Genomic DNA, 6,211 nt, shown 5'->3' on the forward strand with positions numbered 1-6,211 from the left:
ATTTATTTTAATTTGTTTTTCTTCAGTTAACTCCCTCCCTTCTTCTCATACCCACTAGCTGTGCTATGAGACCCTGTTAGCATAGTTTGACCATAAACAGGCATGAGAGAGGGCTAAGTTCACAGCAACACACAAACACAACATGTAAGGGCATATGGGCACACCCACAAAGACACAAACCAGAAAGATGATTTAGTTCTGAGGAATCTGAGATGTCAAATCTATGTGTTCCCAAGTAAATAAAGATTTATCCCTGATGTTTCTATACACACAGTTTAGAGCTTATCTTTAGCTTAATATGGATGTTATTATGCTGAAAATAAATTGCAGCTTGCTGTCTGAGCAGTTGAGCTGCTGTGAAGCAACTACCAGTTTGAGAAACACTTTCCAGAGACACACTGTACTCTTTAAACAGGGAGCACTGCACCACAAACCATAACATGCACACACACTTTGGCACATTCATGCTGTGCTCCCTGTGTTTGCTGCCAAGATGGGCTCCCTGGTGCAGCTGTGTCTCTTTTGCTTAACGTTGAACATTGTTGTACTGTCCTAAAGCAAAACAATTAGAGTAATAGGGTATGAATATAAAGATTAGTGGTGAGGGAAGCCGTCAAGAAGGATATTTATCAAAGTAAGGGGAAAAAAACTGAAGAAAAGGAAGAAAGGGGGAAAGGGTAAAGAAAGAAATACTACTGAAATTGTAGTTTGAGAAAAAGCAGAATGCACATAAATCAAGGTTAGGGAAGGGGAGGATGATGGTGTGAGGACAGAGGAACTCTAATTCAACCCAATATCAACTTTTAATTAAAGACTAACGACACATATCTGATATTTCTGTATGCCTAAATGTTGTGTTATTTTAGTGTGATCTATTAGGATGCACATCATGATGAATTGAGGAAAAGGAAAAGGAAAGGAGGAGGCATCAGCAGGACAGTGGTAGTGTGTGTTTGCCAGGAAATTACTTTTTTGACATGCAAAGCGTGAGACATGAGACAGCCTCTCTGCACATGAAAGAGTACGCACACACATGTTCAAATGTATGACATATGTTGGAACAGGCATGGTTCTTTCTGTGTTCTGACCCGACAGAACCCAGAAACTCTTTTTAGTTGTCAGATGTGCTTAAAATGACTCAAAATGACTCTAATCAATAGCAGATCTCACTTTTGGAGATAAATACATTTTACATTGATCATTATAATTTCTTTCCAAAATCTTAGAAAACTGACCACAAACCTTCACTGCTAGCCTCTCTTTCAGATTTTTAACAGCAAACAGATGTTCAGTGATGTAATGCAGGCATTATTTTCAGGCTTTTACAAATGTGTGAAAGTGAAAGTTGTTTCTAAAAGATACATGCCATATGCCATCTTTGTCATTTATTTAAAATAAAAACTTTGCTGATCACATTTGAACAGATGTTTGGTGTTTAAACAAATAGTCACATTTGAACCATAAGCTGAAGCACAAATATAAGAGCAAAGTTGACGGGGGGCATGGAAAGAATACAAGAGTAATTTTTTACCTTCCAATTATATATATATATATATATATATATATATATATATATGTATATATATATAGATAGATAGATAGATAGATAGATAGATAGATAGATAGATAGATAAATAGATAGATAGATAGATAGATAGATAGATAGATAGATAAATAGATAGATAGATAGATAAATAGATAGATAGATAGATAGATAGATAGATAGATAGATAGATAGATAGATAGATAGATAGATAGATAGATAGATAGATAGATAGATAGATAGATAGATAGATAGATAGATAGATAGATAGATAGATAGGAAGGGTGGGTGAGGAAAATGTTTTTTTTATTATAAATGAACAATAACCATGTGTGGGCTGAGGTCCAGGCTGACATAAATGTCACATCCTGCTTGCTCTAATTTTCTTATGCTTGTACTGTGGTCATTGTGGGATGGCGTGCGGACAGGGTGGGAACATCTAGATCTCAGAAAAAGCTTGGACACAATTAATGTTTTAGCTCTAAACCAGCCTAAAAACAGGAAGTCCCACAGGGTAGAAAAGTATGCTCATTATATGCCAATTAAACATGCTTACATTTGAACCAGCGAAGGACACCTTTGTTGCTGTAGAATGTAATTTTGTCAACCTCATGTAACCCCCACTGATCATTTGTTATATTCAAGACAAACAGGAGTTGTTTTCATTGGTGTCCTGCTGTCTGCTTTTCATGAGGGAGTGTAAATGATTAGCATGACTTAGTCCCCATCCTCGTTTTCATAACTCCACAGTCTACATTATATATTAATGGCAACTAATGCAGTGTATTTCAGTCAACGATTCTTGAATCCAAATTCTAAATCTAAGTATGCAACATTTACTCCTAGGAACCCCACCAAATATCTAAATACATCTTAGAAACAGCACTGAGACAGCAGCATGGAGACTGTTTATTGAGATAAGAGTACAGGAAACATGGGACCTTGAGATATACAACAAGGCTTTGATGTCAGGGCTGAGTTGCTGCCTCCCCTGCAGTCATGTTAATTTAGATCTTTTTATTTATTTTTTTAGTATAATCTTCTTAAATTCATTTGATTCTGGGCAATGTGAATGCGTAGCTGATGCAAACACAAAGACTCTCATGGTAAGCTCATTGAGGCGCAACTGTAAAAGTTATAAACCTTATACCAGTAGTTTTCAAACTTTTTGAGCCATGACCCCCAAGATAGATGCATTGGTGTTCGCGACCCAATGTATCTATCCACACAACTTAGTGATTAACTGTATGATGTATCAAATGGGTCATCTTGCAGCCATCCTCTAAATTTAAGACTGGAAAACTTGCAGAATCTTCACAAATAAGGGAGATAAAGTGTTTTTTGGTGGTTCACCTCTGTGACACTGCTTCTACGTGCCCAAAATCAGCTTCTTTTGCAGAGATGATGTCAAATTCAGATTTTTAATATGGCATGTGCACTAACTTTGTTGTTAATTGTATATAAAAAAAAAATGATGTGCTCATTTCAAAGATTTATCTCTTTCATTAATTTTGACAGCCCTGGTAAAAAAAAATCCCAAATTTATTTCATGAAATTATGCTATACATTTTTTTTAATTATCTGATGACCCCCTGAAATTATCTCCCGACCCGCAAAGAGGGCTTGAGTTTCCTTCAAATGTTCCTTCATTTTCTACTTTTTTAAAATGGTGAAACCCCTTTGAGAACTTCAGTAGTAACTGTTAGAAGACTGATTGAAATGAATTAGTGTTTGTTTAGGACATATGGGAATAATTTGGGGGAATTTTCTTGCTTTTTTAAAATTGCATTTTGTTAAAGGTGTTTTCTAAGTCTTTTCTGGATTTCCCCATGCATTATGTAATCTTGTGAGGTTCATAAAAAATGTAGGAAAAGTCTTTTTTTTTTAAGTATTGTAAAATTTATACAAGTAGCTTAATGTTTGTAGATGTTTTATCTGGGTGGATCCATTTCTGAGTCACTGTTTCTATACACCCCACATACACACAGGCACACTCATAAGTCTCTGTCTGTACATAGAGATGTCAGTGAGTAAATTAATCTGATGGATTATGCCGGTTGGGTTATAATGCATCCGTTTAATCTGTTCAGCCTTAAAATGCTTCCATGAGCTCATTTAGGGAGTTCTGGTTTTGCAGAGAACTGGAACTACAGCCAGAAGAACAATGTCATGTTATTGCAACACAATTTTTTATAATTTTTTGCAACTCCCCACAACATGAACCCATCCTCCCATATCAAAGATGCATATCTCCTTTCGTCCTTATCTTGTTTTAGTTTCTTTGCTTTCATCTTTTCTCTACTTTGTGAGCAGCTTATAAAGATTTATGAAGAAACACTTGATTAATTCAAGTGGTCCATGCTTTCTTACCCCATCTCTTATACATTTAAGTATTTAATCTCCACCGGCAAGAACAGACCACAGACTTTCTGCTTTTACTTGACCAGCTCCAATTGAATCTTTTCTGGTTGACAAACTCAGATGAAAAAAGTTTCTTAAACTGCTCCACAAACTACACAGAGTTGATACAATGGTTTATAGAGAGATACATTTTCTTTGTAAAGCTTATTTTGTGTAGAAGATGTCTGTGTTCATGTTTTGCAACAGTAGAAAATAAAAATTAATGCATGTATTCTATGCAGTTTACAACAATAAAAAGAAGCTCACAGCATTTTTAAAGTAACACAGGTTTGTAAGTGAAGTCAACAAAAACAGAAATTTTGAAAAGTATTTTGACTGGGTCAAATGTTAGATGAGTGTTACGACCCCTGGCCTGTCAGCATGGTGCTGGAAGTGGATCCAGCTGAGCCTCGTTGGGACCTGATGACTACCACCGGGAGCTGCTCCTCTCCTCCCCTCTCTCCCGCCGGGATTGGTCACCTGCAGTGCTGGGACTTCCTGAAAGGGGTGGAGCCTCGTGGATAAAAGCTATCTGTCTCCTTCATTCATGGCGACTGTGTTCCATGGGCATCCAGTTCGCCGGCTTTGGCTTTAAGACTCTTCTGTTTGGGTTTGTTGTTGAACTGGCTGTAGAATTTGTAAGAGCTTTGCCTTTTGACAGACTTTGTGGTTTACAGAAAAGACTATTCCTAATTTCACTTTGCATTTGTAGAGGATATTTGGTTTATAGGAGGTTTTTGTGTTTTGGTTTACATTGTTAAAGTAAATTGGTACCCTCAATAGGAGGAGGTTTAAGTTATTAATATTCAGTTGTTTTGTATATTTGTATTTAACCTGAAAAAGGACACTTTATGTTATTTTTGTAACCGGACATGGTATATTTTTGTGTATAGGAATTCTTTCTTTGTTTATTGGAACCCGGTATTTGTATTTTGTTTGTAGGAAATTGTATTTATTTAATAAATACTTTTATTTATACCATATTGAGGACGTCCGGTCAGTTTTGTTATTGACCCTTATCCCCTGGACTAAAAGGGGGTCATAACAATGAGCTTTGTTTTTCCTGGAGTCAAACCAGCCAGTTTCATCTCTTATCTGTTAATTACAAATTTTCCACTGAGGACCTCTAAGTACGTGGAGATTGTTGCTAAGGCAGAAATAGTGACTGGTGTGGGTGCTGTTGTTCTTAAATTTATGAACTTATTAAGTTTCTTATAAATATTGTCACATAGATTGCTGATGTGTTTGTTGTGGTTGCTAGGGAACTAAAACTTGGTTTCCAGGATGTTTCAGCTGGTTTTTATGTGATGCTTCAAACTGGTTAATAGAAGTTAGGTTTCCTTAAGTAGTTTCTGAATCTGATTCATCTCTGGACGAATCAAGTCAACTTTATTTTAAGCAGAAAAAAGATGACTTTACCTTTTTATATAAACTTTCTTTGTGTGTAGTTCACAATTAAATGTATAATCTTAATATTCACTCTGAACTGGAAGAATCTATAGCCCCTAACTAAAGAGCCCAGCTAATTTGGTCACTGAGGCTGTCTTACTAGATCAGTGTAAAAAAATAAATAAATAAAAAAATGCTGCTCCCATAGAGTTAATTTAAGATTATTCAAAAGCAGCCACAATACAAATGAAGGGATCTCTGGAAAAACACAAATGAAAATACAAATGCCATTTTCCCTCTCTGAACCTTGTTGCTTTTGCAATAAATACAGTTTATTATTATTATTATTATTATTATTATATAATGTTCAATATTTCAAGCATTTGCACAATGTTTGGGCAGGTTATAAAGTTTAAAGTACATTACCTTATAGCTAGATTCCCATTGTTTCATTAGCTCACTGGGACCTTAAATATCACACACCCTTTTTCACTGGTGCTACGTTTGCATTTTGAACTTTTGCTAAGAGCACAGTTGTTAGCCCAGTTGTGATTCTCATGTTCATAAAAATGAAGCCAAGAAAAGATAAATGACAGAACAGTTAACTATGTAAACAGTGTTAATAATCAGGCCTGTGTTTGCCCTGACAAACAAGAATTATGTGTAACACCCAGCATTTCTTTCAGATACTGACTTTTCTTTTGAGTCTGAACCATTTGTATAATTAGCCAAAAAGGCAGGAGTTGAAGAAGGGTTGTACAGTGGGAGACTGGGAGAATAATAAAAAAAAAACAACTCATGAAACAGGCCACCTAATTAGCATAACACCTGTGATGCTAATTAGTGGACATACCTTGGATTAACATGTCCCTTTGGTCA

Source organism: Melanotaenia boesemani, chromosome 1 (genome assembly GCF_017639745.1).
Source record: "Melanotaenia boesemani isolate fMelBoe1 chromosome 1, fMelBoe1.pri, whole genome shotgun sequence".
Taxonomy (NCBI): domain Eukaryota; kingdom Metazoa; phylum Chordata; class Actinopteri; order Atheriniformes; family Melanotaeniidae; genus Melanotaenia; species Melanotaenia boesemani.